Below are 12,654 nucleotides of genomic sequence, written 5' to 3' on the forward strand. Positions count from 1 at the left end.
ATGACTGGTCATTGCACAGTGGCTGAAAATTAAGTTCTAAAATTTGAAAGCTGAAGCCTGAAGTGTGGACTCTGGACTCTGAAGTTTGAACTCTGGAGTCTGAAGTCTGAAGTTTGAACTTTGAACCTTTGGAATATGAAGTTTGAAGACTGAAGTTGTTGCCACTAGGCCAGTTGGAACATTGAAGTTTGAATATTCAAGAGAAGATTACAGGCCTCTCTCTCAGTTTGTAAATTATGTGCAGTGTGAGGTTATCTGAGCCTCTGAGGCTCTGAGCTGATTGGCATTGTATCGCCAATTCAGTCAAAAAGAACTATTGAAGCCATCGACCACACGATTTGCTTACATGTTTACCATGTTAGTGAACTTTTTGAATGAGAGATGCTACAATGGTTTACGGCATATGGTTGTTTAGTGATGCTTGGGTAAGGAAGAAAGCTTCACGTACAGTAAAGGGAAAGGAAGTAGTTGAGATTGTTTTGGGTGCATGTTTTTGGAATGATGCCAAGATGATCGTTAAGATTTGTGCACCCATTCTTAAAATCCTCTGTCTTGCTGATAGAGAAGGGGCCACGATGGGGCTTTTGTATGAGATGACAGATCGGATGATAGAGAAAATGGATTCCTTGGAATGAGTGACTGAGTCTAGGGTGCAAGAAATCAAAGGCCTTTGTGTTGACAGATGGGATATGATGCACTCACCCTTATATCCTGCAGCCTTTGTTTTGCATCCTGTTTGGAGAGCCAAGAATCCTGATAGCGATAAGAAGGTGCATGAAGGATGGATGACAGTGATAGAGAGGTACACAAAATATAATGTGGATATGCAAGGTATTCTATGTGATGAGCTTGACATGTACAAGTCGGAATCAGGTGCATTTTCTCGGCCACTTGCAAGAGATGAGAAAAGAATGCATCAGGGTGTGAAATGGTGGGAGACATTTGGCCCATGCGTACCTAGATTGAAGCAATTGGCTTTAAGAATACTCTCACAAGGATCTTGTGCCTCTCCTTGTGAGAGAAATTGGAGCACATTTTCACTTATTCAAACAAAGAGAAGGAATAAATTGCTTCCAAAACGTACTTAGTAGCTTGTATATATTCATACAAACCTTCGTCTTATCAATAAAATTAAGGAATCAGGCTATGAAAAGATTGAGGTTACATTGGACATGCTTAACAAGGAGAAGGATGATGATCGATTGCTTGCATTGCAGCAGATATGAGAGGAAGAGGACATCGTAGCCTCATTGCCAGTGCCATAGAGGGAGACAAGCACTAGTGATGCTCCTGGCTCGAGTTCTCTTGGTCCACATCAGAGGGAGGAGGATGATGATGATGACGACGACGACGACAATGATGATGATGATGATGATAAGGAGGAGGAGGAGGAGGAGGAGGAGGAGGAGGACTGCACTCTTGAGAATGATGAAGATGATGAGTAGATTAGTTGATGACAGATGAATCATGAATCATGATATATGATGTGACTCTATTATGCAATTTTCAGTTTTGCTTTTGGTTGTTCCCTTTCACTTTTTAGTCTACTATGCAATTGGCATTGGGCAACTTGGCTTGAATCTTGATGACAGATGTATCATATATCATGTCAATTCCTTGAAAGTTGAATGATGAGTCATGAATCCTTCTATATTGTCTCAAACTCTCGAGTCTCATTCTTCAAAGTTCAAGAGTTGTGCATTGTTCTTTTATTTTGAAATTAGCACATGTTTATCATATCTTAAAGTTGTGTATTTTTCTCATATTTTGTTAAGAATATGTAAAAAAAGTAGGGTCGCGTATGATTCAGGTCTAGGGTCTGAATCATACTCGTTTCATACTTTCATACGCGTTTGCGTTTGACGTTTGATTCGCGTATGGAAAAACTATGGTAGGCTCTATGCTTTGCCAACCAAGCTCTCCAAACCAGCTCCTTGGACTTGTGAGAACATCCCAATAACTGAGTTGAGCCAAAGATTTCCTATCTAAGTGAGACAGTAAGAAATCCATAGGAAGAACAGCTCCGTTTTGGCCTAATTGACCTTGGAAAGTAGCGAGAACTCCACATAGATCTCCATCAGGTGGGAGATAGACTCCCTGTTACCCTCCACAGATCGATGCATTGTTGTCAGCAAAGAATTGGATCACTGCTTGTGACCCATCGGACAGGAGCAAAACTTTGATAACACCATCTTGGATAGCGTTATATATTCTGTGTAACAGAGGATCCATGATGAGAGCAAAGAGCAATGGTGCCACTGGGAAACCCTGCTGCATAGAACAAAAGGAGAAGAGAGAGTTCCATTAATATTAATAGCAGCAGACGCACCATTGAAAATGGTAGTTACCACGTTGATGAAGACTGGTCCAAATCTCATTGCAGAGAGGACAGCCAAGATGAAGGCCCAGCTACGTCGTAACTCTATCATATGTTTTATCCGAATCCATGTTGATTAGGAGGAAGCCAGTCTGCATAGCTAGGCCTGCATAATTCATCGAATAGATGAGGTTTAAGACTGCATCATGAATCCGTCTTCCATGGACAAATCCATACTGCTACCAAGTCAAGCCCATAGGCCAGCCATAGCTTCTGAAAGGTCTCTACAAGGAGTCCTTGATCCATCAAGACCAAGAGACTTACCTAGTTTGAAGCTGAGCACCATTTCCTTGATTTCCTCCGAGGAAAAGGGTCTCTCCAGTAGTAGTGCCTGATTGGGTGTAATGGGAGATACAGTCTCATGCAGAAAGGCATGCAACCTGCACTTATATAGTCCACGACTGCAGGGGGGTTAGTCCCTACAATTGCCACCAAGTGGTCCTTGAAGGCTAGTGCAGTAGAACTTCCTTTGCCACCGAGGATCTGAATCGGACCAGTATTCTCTTTGATATTCTGTTTGGCACTCTGGAGGGCAATCTCCTTGCTAGCCTGCACTCCTCCCTTGGGGGCAAGAGCCATGGAGCTCGAGTTGGCTTCTTTGCTGTTGGGATTGGCGAGTGCTAGTGTAGCCGGCTGGGCATCCTTCTTGGAAGCCGCCATGGTACACAGATTATGGGGGCAATCTCTTCTCCCGTTTTCTCTGTTGTCCTCCCTGGGGTTTGCACCAGCTCATTCATGCGTGGCTAGCAGAGCAGAATGAATAGAGGAGTTTGCCCAGGGAAGCTGTGAATCTGAGAGTACACACATGAGCTTGGGAGAAAAAAAGAAATCAAGATCAAAACAAAAGAAAGCACGCAATCGCTTGCGAAGGGCACCAATGTGTGTATTTGTGTAGGATATCTATAGACATTAGAGGGAAGATGGAGATTATATTACTTTCTTTCTTCATTGCTTTCTTTCTTGTTCCTAGGGCCTCTGTCTACTAGAGATGTTGGACTGATTCGGAGCTTTAGGAATGATGAATGCATTCAATAGATGCACATTCATTCTTTGCATACACTTTGGACCTTGGAAAGCCTCAAGACTCCACACTTTTTGGATACCGAGTAGGCATGGCACCAGTATATGTCACGAGACCTAGTTTCAAAAGAAAAACCAATACATTTAAGAGGTGTACATTGATTATAATATTGACATATCACAAGGATGGGTGAGCCTAGAGCCCAAGCATGCAAACATGAGTGTCTTGATGCATCTGACGTGCCCTGATATGTAAGTGGAAGAACAAAGGTTTCCTATGTGAACTTAGAGGAAAATGAAGTTTTGAGAGGTCGACATGACTCTTTAAAATGTATTTATTTCCCTTTCAGTCCCTTTTATTAGCATGCATGCATTAAAATCATTGGCCTGAAGCTTTTCATTCCTCTACTTTACATACTATTTGTAAGAAATATACATAACCTTGTATCCTCTCTACTTCTCACTTTGAGAAAATTTTGAGGAACCCTTTAATGGATAAAATGCACAAACATAGGGATCCAAGTACAAAGAGTCACCAATAAAGTATAAGGCTCACTAATAATAGCATATGATCCAAGGAACAAAGCATCAAAGATAAAGTGTATGAGAGTAAGAACCAATGTCAAAAACATGAGCAAGTAAAGAAAAGTCCAAAGTAAGAGCCAACATTACAAAGGAGAAGATCAAGAACTAAAGCAAAAGAGAAATTAATCAATCTAGAACTACCCCCATTTAGATAGTTTGAGCATTTGCTTAAAGCCTAGGGTTCCTAGAAGCTCATAATTATCAACTAAAAATACCTTGAGTATCCAAACAATTAGGCACCAAGGGAGGTGTTAGAAATACTTAGTATCTAGATCATATATGATATTGACAAGAAATCTCAAAAGCATATTGACAAGATGACAAAGTGACTTTGTTCAAACTTTTGTATACCTCAAATCTTGCATATTGTATTGCTAAATAAAGTTCTCCATATGGGAAGGAGTGTCTTTTTTGAATCCACCAATATCACATGAGTAGAGATCTATTAGTATTTGCATAAGATTCTTCATGTTGTCTATCTCAAAGTTGCAAACAGGATAGACAAAATCAAATTGCACAACACATGATTTTGGCACGATGTCCCCCCCCCCCAAACATGAGTGATCTATACACATCTCTCATGTTTGTATTTATGTATTTTTGATATAAAACATAATAACCTTGTAATAACTTCTAAGAAAAATACAACTTTAAATAATTCTACGATATTCTTTATTCCTAATAGTATGCCCATCACATTAAATACATATGCTCCAATAATAATGCTTTAACCTCATGTCCATATTCTCACCAAAGGTTATCATGTGCATTCAAACAACCAAATTGAAATGTTCAATAGATATATCAAGTTAATGCAAAACTAGCTACAAGCATGAAGATTAATACTAAATTGTAGAGAGAATACTAGTAACTATAAATTCCTCTTCTATACTCAATAATCAATAATTTGAGTCATCCAATGAAAATTTGCCTAATAAAACAATAAAAACTAGGTGATTGTTACTTGAAATTTTTCTAAGCATAAATTACTTATGTTACTCTAGAGGAATCAATGGAGTCATCAATGTTCTAATTTGAAGAGTGGAAGGAGTAAAATTTTCCCACTAAAAGTAATAAAATAGCCACATATAATTACTTTTTTTAGTGTTACCTCGTGAGGAGAAAGCAACCACCCTCCCCTCAATTGTGAGTGTGATTGTTAAGTTGAGTCTAGGCAAGAAACCATTAAGCACTTTCAAGTTGATTCTTGTATATAACCAAACAACAATTATAAACTCTACCATGGCGAGCAGTAGTTTGATCTTGATCTAAAATAGCTTTTGGTTATAATATCTCAATAGCATCCTCTACTAAAGGTGTTGAATTATAGACTCAATGTGCATGTAACTATCCCTTCAATGATTAGCAAACAAATGTGAAAAGTGTTATGAATATCCTAATGCAAAGGAAGTTCTAATCTGTATGCACTATTATTAGTTTCATGGATAAATTTGAAAGGGCTATAAAATCTTAAAGCTAATTTAACAACTAAGTATGTGCTAGCCAATTGTATACACATCTGACTCCTTACTATAGGCAAACTGGCACAGTGGGTCATAGATCTTAGGTGCAATCCAAGGTCTTCTTCTCCTTTTTGCCGATGCTCATCATGAGGTGCACGGGATCATTTGGACCACCACAGTTGGTTGTTGATCTTGTCATGTCATAATTGAGCATTAGACCCCAATCTATGATGCCAACCCTAGGGATGTTCTCTTTGGTAAAGTTTAGTACCATGTTCTTAGCATGCAAATGTGAATGGATGATGCCGGCACTATGCACGACCTTCATCCCATCCACTAGTGCATGAATAATGTTCGACATATTATTGATAATGCACAAAATCCTAGCTTTCTCCTCTGCATTGGGCACCTTGTCAGGATTAGGGCTAAGTCAATGCTTCTTTATGCAAAGATATACATAGTATCAAGGGAGATTTGAGGTCTCAAAAAGGTCCTGTAAGAACCTAGAGAGAGAAAATATTTGGAAGGGGGCCATTTTGTGAGTTTCTAAAAACTCTATATTTTTATAAATAAGCATATCTAAAATTCTAAAATGCCAATATTATAACATTCTCTTGGCTTACATCAAACCTAGAAATCTAGGCCTCCATAAAGGTGACAATTATTAGCCCAATAACTACCTTTTCATTATAAAAGTGACAATGAATATTCAATTTGAATATTTTTTACTTTTGATTGCCTCTCTCCATCCTCATTTCCGTCTTCCTTTTTCGAGTCCTCCTTGGTAGTTTCTTCCTTGTTTTTCCTTTTTTTTTTTCGAATTCACATAGTTTTATGATACCAACCTTCAAATCATATCATTAGCTATAGATGAATCATCTAATGATCTTTATATGGCTAGTAAAACAGCTCTTTATCAACTTCAAGTTGAGCTAGAATGTGAGTATGAACCAATCATAAAAAGAACAAAACTCAACATTATTTTAAAGTCCATGAAGCATGTGTGTAGGTTTAAAGAAAATAACAAAACTTGACCTTTGGTTGGATGAAAGGTACCAACCTTCAAATCACATCATTAGCTATAGATGAATCATCTAATGATCTTTTATATGGCTAGTAAAACAGCTTTTTATCAGCTTCAAATTGAGCTAGAATGTGAGTATGAACCAATCATAAAAAGAACAAAACTCAACACTATTTTAGGGTCCATGAAGCATGTGTGTAGGTTTAAAGGAAAGAACAAAACTTGATCTTTGGTTTGAAGATCCCATAAAAAATAGCACTTCTTTCTACAATAGGTATTCATTGTTTAGGTTTATTGGTAATACGTTATAATGGTTTTTTAAGGATATAACTCAATCTTGTTGCAAAGAAAAATGTTTTGAGATTAGAGAATCATTTATTAACAAAACCTAGAGGTGAGTTATTGCAAAGTTAAAACAAGTTAACCTAGTATGCCTTTTATGGTTATTAGCACTAAACGTGTTGAAAAAATAGGTGTTTAGAAAAAAAAATTACAAATCAAATCATAACTTGTCACAAATTACACGTTACCTCGTCAAGAAGATAGCCATTCATGTGGCTAGAGAGTATTTACAAATATAAGAAGATTGATTCAATTTACTTTTCTTAATGATGGTGATAAACTTATAAAGGTTATATGAAATAAAGTAAGCATTAAGGTGGAGTTTTACTCAAAAGCCAGTCCTTTGCAAAATAACTGTGAAGTAACACTCTTTTTATTCAAATGTATACATTTCTCAAGGGATTGTTATTGTCATAAGGATGTTTGGTATCTAAAAGTAAAGCTATTGGACCAGGTCATCAATTCTATCCAACCACAACAAGTGAAAGATTATTAAGACAAGAAGAAGGTTTTAAAATATACAAAAAAGATTTTAAACAAAGAAATAAGGAGGCCATGCAGAGTTGAAAGTGGAGAAGAAATAAGATCTGCCCAAAGCCACAACATGAAGGCATACTCCCAACCCCCATGGCAACTAAGGTATCAAAGAAAGCCTAAAGGACTCCTAAAAAGGATGTCTCTTCTAGGGAAAGTCCTCACAAAAGGAAATAGCTTTTCTATATTGCCTTATAAATACTCTTGTATGTAATTATAATGAAAGGAAATGGATTTTCTTTAATATCGATACTTAAAACTATATTGAAAGTGAAGAGAGATTTGCTTCAATATCTTTGCATTGTATATTATTTTTCTCCTCTTTGATAATTACAAAAAAAATTCAACACAAATGTTTGTCATTATAGAAGTTGCATCAAATATGGATCTATTTTCCATCATTTTAAAATGAATTGAGCCCTAGTATGAATGTGAAGTGAGAGCTTGAGGACCTTGTTAAATGACAAATTTTTGTAACTAACTCTGTGTGTGTGTGTGTGTGTGTGTGTGTGTGTGTGTGTGTGTGTGTGGCCAAAGGAGGGAAAAAGACAAGAGGGAATATTTAAGCACCAAGTTTTTTTATGATTTGAATTTAGATTTAATCATGAGATTATGTCATAAATGTGAAGTGGATGAGATCATATGCCATTAATGTAAAGATTGCCATGATTACAATTACATGGGGTAAAAAGTAAATATTCAAAGTAAAAATGTACGATTACTAATATTTATATCTTTTTTGGAAATATTTTAAAAAAAAATAAAAATTCCATTACGGAGCATTTACTCCTATTGATCTAGAGCACCCTCTCTCTGCATTCTAAAAGGCAATTTCAGGACCCCAAAACTTCCCTAACATTAGCGAAATTTCGAGGTCTCAAAAATGCCCTCTGAGGGAGTTTGACCAAAACATTACTTCAAAATAGGGTGCATGGTGAAAATTTTTCAAATGAAATCTAGACTTGTTGAAGATTGCATTTTTAAAACCTACTCTTCACAAGCTTTATGATGATATATAACATAATTAGTTTTGGATGTCTAGATTTCATAAAGATTTCTTGTTGCTCTTAAAAGATTCTATTATGGTAAGATTTGCTAGAAAAAAGAGAACCTTTGATGTGACTTCATTTCTCCACTTCCAAAACCTTACCAAGCCATATATCACCGAAAAGCTCTTGAAGAGTGACTTTTAAAAATGCAATCTCTGACAAGTTTAGAGTTTATTTACAAAAATTTTACCATGCCCCCATCTTTTGAAGGAATATTTTAGTCAAACTCCCTTATAGGGCATCTTCGAGACCTCAAATTTTCCGGAGTGTACCATCAATACTCAAAATATAATCTCGCATATGCTTGTTAGCTTGTAAAACATAGATTTAGTATGTTTGGGATAGTTGTTTTTACTTGATGGTTTGATGGTCTCTAAAAAATTATCGGCCACAAGTGTTTTGCTAGTAAAGATTGTGATAGAAAGTGGGAGTCTTCTACTATACAAGGCTTTAAGAGGTGCTTTACACATAGATACGTGAGGTGCATTGTTATAGAAAATTGAAAAAAGTGAAGGTGTTGATCCCAATTGGAGGTGTCTGAAACTGTGTAAGACCCAAGGAGCATGCAACTTCCCACTCATTTCAAGGTCTCATAACTAAATCACATTGTGAGTCATTAAGGATCATGTCTTAGAGCTACTCCATAAGGTACATCTCCACCAACATGTACAAAGGGGCACCACCACATAAGGTACCCATCACCAAAAAAAGAATAACACTACAGCTCCTAGCATCCACATCCTAAGAAACTTTATCACCAAATACCAAGGCTCATGAGTGACAACATCAATAAACACTAGAACAAGATAAATACATGTAAAACTCTAGATTTAAAACCCACCCATTCACCATAGAATCCATGGTCCAAAACTACCAAAATAAAGCACCAAAGAATTGAAGCCATTGATAGATCAAACTTGAACATGAGTGTAGCTATGCAAAAAGCCATATGGTGTTCCATCAAAGTGGAATGATAGAGTGGGAAAGCTTTATGGTTTAAATACTAAGGAGATGGAATATTCATGGTCCATGGAATATCCAAGTGGAATGATAGAGTGGGAAAGTTTTATGGTTTAAATACTAAGGAGATGGAATATTCATGGTCCATGGACCTTTTCAAATCAATAGGTAGTCAAAGTTTCCTAACAAATGGTCTACTTGACATTTCATTTGACTATAGACTTGGCCAAGTCAATCTTGCAAGTGTTGTAATCTTTTTCAAGGGTAAATATACTTTGCATCCCACACTATGGTAGAGTTATCCCTAGAAGTATGACTTCAAGTGTCACTCTTCAAAAAGTTTGCTTGATATGTGCAAGATTTCTTAGTGATCCAAATATAAGACAATTCAAATGCCCACTGGAATCCCCTCTATATCGATAAGGTGACGAGTGAACTCCCTTGCTCAAAGGTTTTAGTAGAACATCAAAATTGATTAGTCCCCCCCAATTATCAATGCCCCCAATTGTTGTATTTATTCAAGAGGGTGTGCCATGTTATTATATGTTTCATTTCTCAGCTTGAGTGGTTCCTAGTCTCTCTTATGGAATAGCAACAGAGTGGAGTTCAAATGGCTATTCTCAAGTTTTCATAGCCTTACATCTAAGAATGTGAGGGCTAGGTAGCTATTCCTCTCTCTTGAAAAGTCCCAAGTAATATGGTTAGGGTCATTCGTGTGAAGGTGTTGGATTCTCAAGCCAATCTTGTGCAAGTCTCAAGTGAATTATGTAAGCCGTATTTATGTCTCCCCCTAGAAGTGTAGGATTGTCCTTCTGATCCTTCATTTTTCCCTTTTTCTTTGTGTTGTTGTTGCTTCTAGGCATTCATGTTTCCTTAGGAGGCAAAGCGGCACAAATCCTACTCTCTCAAAATAGTTTAAATACTCCTTCACATTACCATTACTTCCCTTAAATGTATTCATTGTCTACTCCAAGTCATACGGATTGCAAAAACAAGCCTTCATCCCTGTAACTCTCATTCTTTCCTTGTCTATCCTTCCTGAGGCTCACACTCCTTAAGTCTTCATTTCCCCTTTTTAACGTTCCCCAAGTCCTTTTGGCTTTTATTAACCACTCTGAACTACTTTTTACACATGATTAGCCAGCATAAAACTCTTTTTTAATCCATAACATCTCAGAGACTATGTATCAAATATCACTAAATGTAGAATACATCTTTCTTTTGTGAAAGTTTCACAAAAGAAAAATTTTAGCATTGTCATATACAATGTTGAAAAGGACAATCCAAGCTATAGCTAATAGTATATCCCTAGATGTGGGTGTGCCAAAGCAAGGTAGTTTACATTTTTGTATGCAGGAAATGAACTTAAGCCTTTAAAAGTGAGTGGAAAAACATTATAAGTAAAGAGTTCTAGTCTTTATGTTCTTGGCATGAAATTTTGGTAATATTTTGATATTTAAGCTTGTGATGAAATGAAAGTCCATTATGTAAGCAAATAATAAATTCCTCATATTTGTGTGCAAAACAATTCTAGGAACTTGTCTACTAATGCGATGCACAATTTTATGTCCCACAATCAAACTAGTATTATTACATGTAATGATATGATTTACCCTAATTTTAATTTTAATTTATCCCTTTATTAATTCCAATAACTTATGGGTGACATCCAATGCCCTTATATGATTAATTAGCAACCTTGAAGTTTTCATTGAAGAGGACAAGTTCTTAATTGGCACCTATACTTGCCCAATGCGTGGGGTTCCATGTTCTTTCAACTGAACTCCCCCGAATTCATGCAATCTCTTCATGATAGGGATGCTCATGGGTATGTCACCTTGACCCCCCTCAAAGGATATCCTTAGGATTTTTCCTTGTAATCATGTGATATATAATGCATATAATCACAAGCTACATTGCATAGGCATTGATTTGAAATGGCAATAAACTTTTGCAATAATGCTTATATCAAATGGTATAAAAATTAGACAATTCAAAGTGGATTGAGATAAGAGGTAATGCCTCCTCTTTTAGTCGACTTTAGTTCATGGATTACTTAAACTATCATAATGGGTATAAGAAAGGAAAAGCATTCAAAGTCCTAAACACATATTGGAGTTTATCATCAAGATGGATTGAGTACTTAATGGCAATGGCAATCAAAGACTCTTTTAAGAGAACATGACAAATATATGCTTTTGATAATTAGTGGAGAGTAAATAAATGCTATGATCAAACAAACAATAGGAAAAAGATGAACCAAGAGGTTGAATCTCTACGCTCTTACTTGACGATGAAGTAAAATACCTCAAACCCTTAGTTTCTTCACAGAGCTTGAAGGCTCAAAAGCTTTTTCAAAATTTGATCTCCTTAATCAAACTTTGTATATCCATTCTTTACTCCTTCAAGCTTCTTTGATGAAATTTGACTAATTTATGCATGTGCTTAAGATTGCATTTGAAGTTCCCCAAATCCCTATGTAGAGGCCATTGTTGATGAGAAAGGATCCAAATCACTTCAATCATTAGCAACTCTAAAGCATGAGAATATTTAAAAGTTTTATGAACAATTGGTGGTGATGAATTAAGAAAGCAAGAAGCTTTATTAGAGCTAACTTTTATTGTTTGCTAGTTCATTTCATCATTCAATAAGACTCTTCCTTACTTATATGGAACAAGCTTATATTTCTTGCTTGATCAAGCAACTATGACCCCTACATATGGGTACAATATGTGGATGCTTCCTAATCACTCCATTTGGATATGCAAAATTAGTGAGGCTTGATTTAGGAAGAAAAAAGCCCATATGACTACTTTTCTAAATATCATGTGCACAACAGGATGGATCCAATGAAGGCTTGCTTCTAGGAGTTCCTATTTTGAAATCTAGAGGCAACTAAACCTCTCCTAATATAGCATTGATACCAATTATGGAGAGACAAGCTCAAGAAACGTGAGAATTATGATGAAAGAGTTAGATTGAGGTCAAGAAGGAGAGATAAGAAAAACACTATTGAAGTTTTAAGAGATCGCACTTGATAAGAAAATCAAGTTATTGACTAGTGTAGCATCATACTCTAGAATAAAGGGAACTGATTGCTTTCCCTAGAGAGGTTAAAAATGGAGGGGTGGAGATGGAGATGATGCAAAGCATCTAATATTTTGCTTTTCTATCACTCAAGAATCTTTCATGGAAGTCGAGACAAGCGTTCATGAAGAGGATTTTGATCAAAAATTACCTTATCATTTTCAACTAGAAGTACATGTGTAATCCCTCCATACTCCAAAGATCAATCTCACA

At 36.4% G+C, this 12,654-nt stretch overlaps 1 pseudogene; it reads left to right on the top strand.

Moving 5' to 3' along the window:
* The first annotated feature begins 346 nt into the window (after positions 1-346).
* On the top strand, positions 347-1,445 carry LOC148034904 (uncharacterized; annotated as a pseudogene).
* The last annotated feature ends 11,209 nt before the right edge of the window (positions 1,446-12,654 follow it).

The sequence above is a fragment of the Lygodium microphyllum genome, chromosome 6 (genome assembly GCF_053477565.2).
Source record: "Lygodium microphyllum isolate KBCC chromosome 6, Lygodium_microphyllum_v1.1.10, whole genome shotgun sequence".
In the NCBI taxonomy this organism is placed as follows: Eukaryota; Viridiplantae; Streptophyta; class Polypodiopsida; order Schizaeales; family Lygodiaceae; genus Lygodium; species Lygodium microphyllum.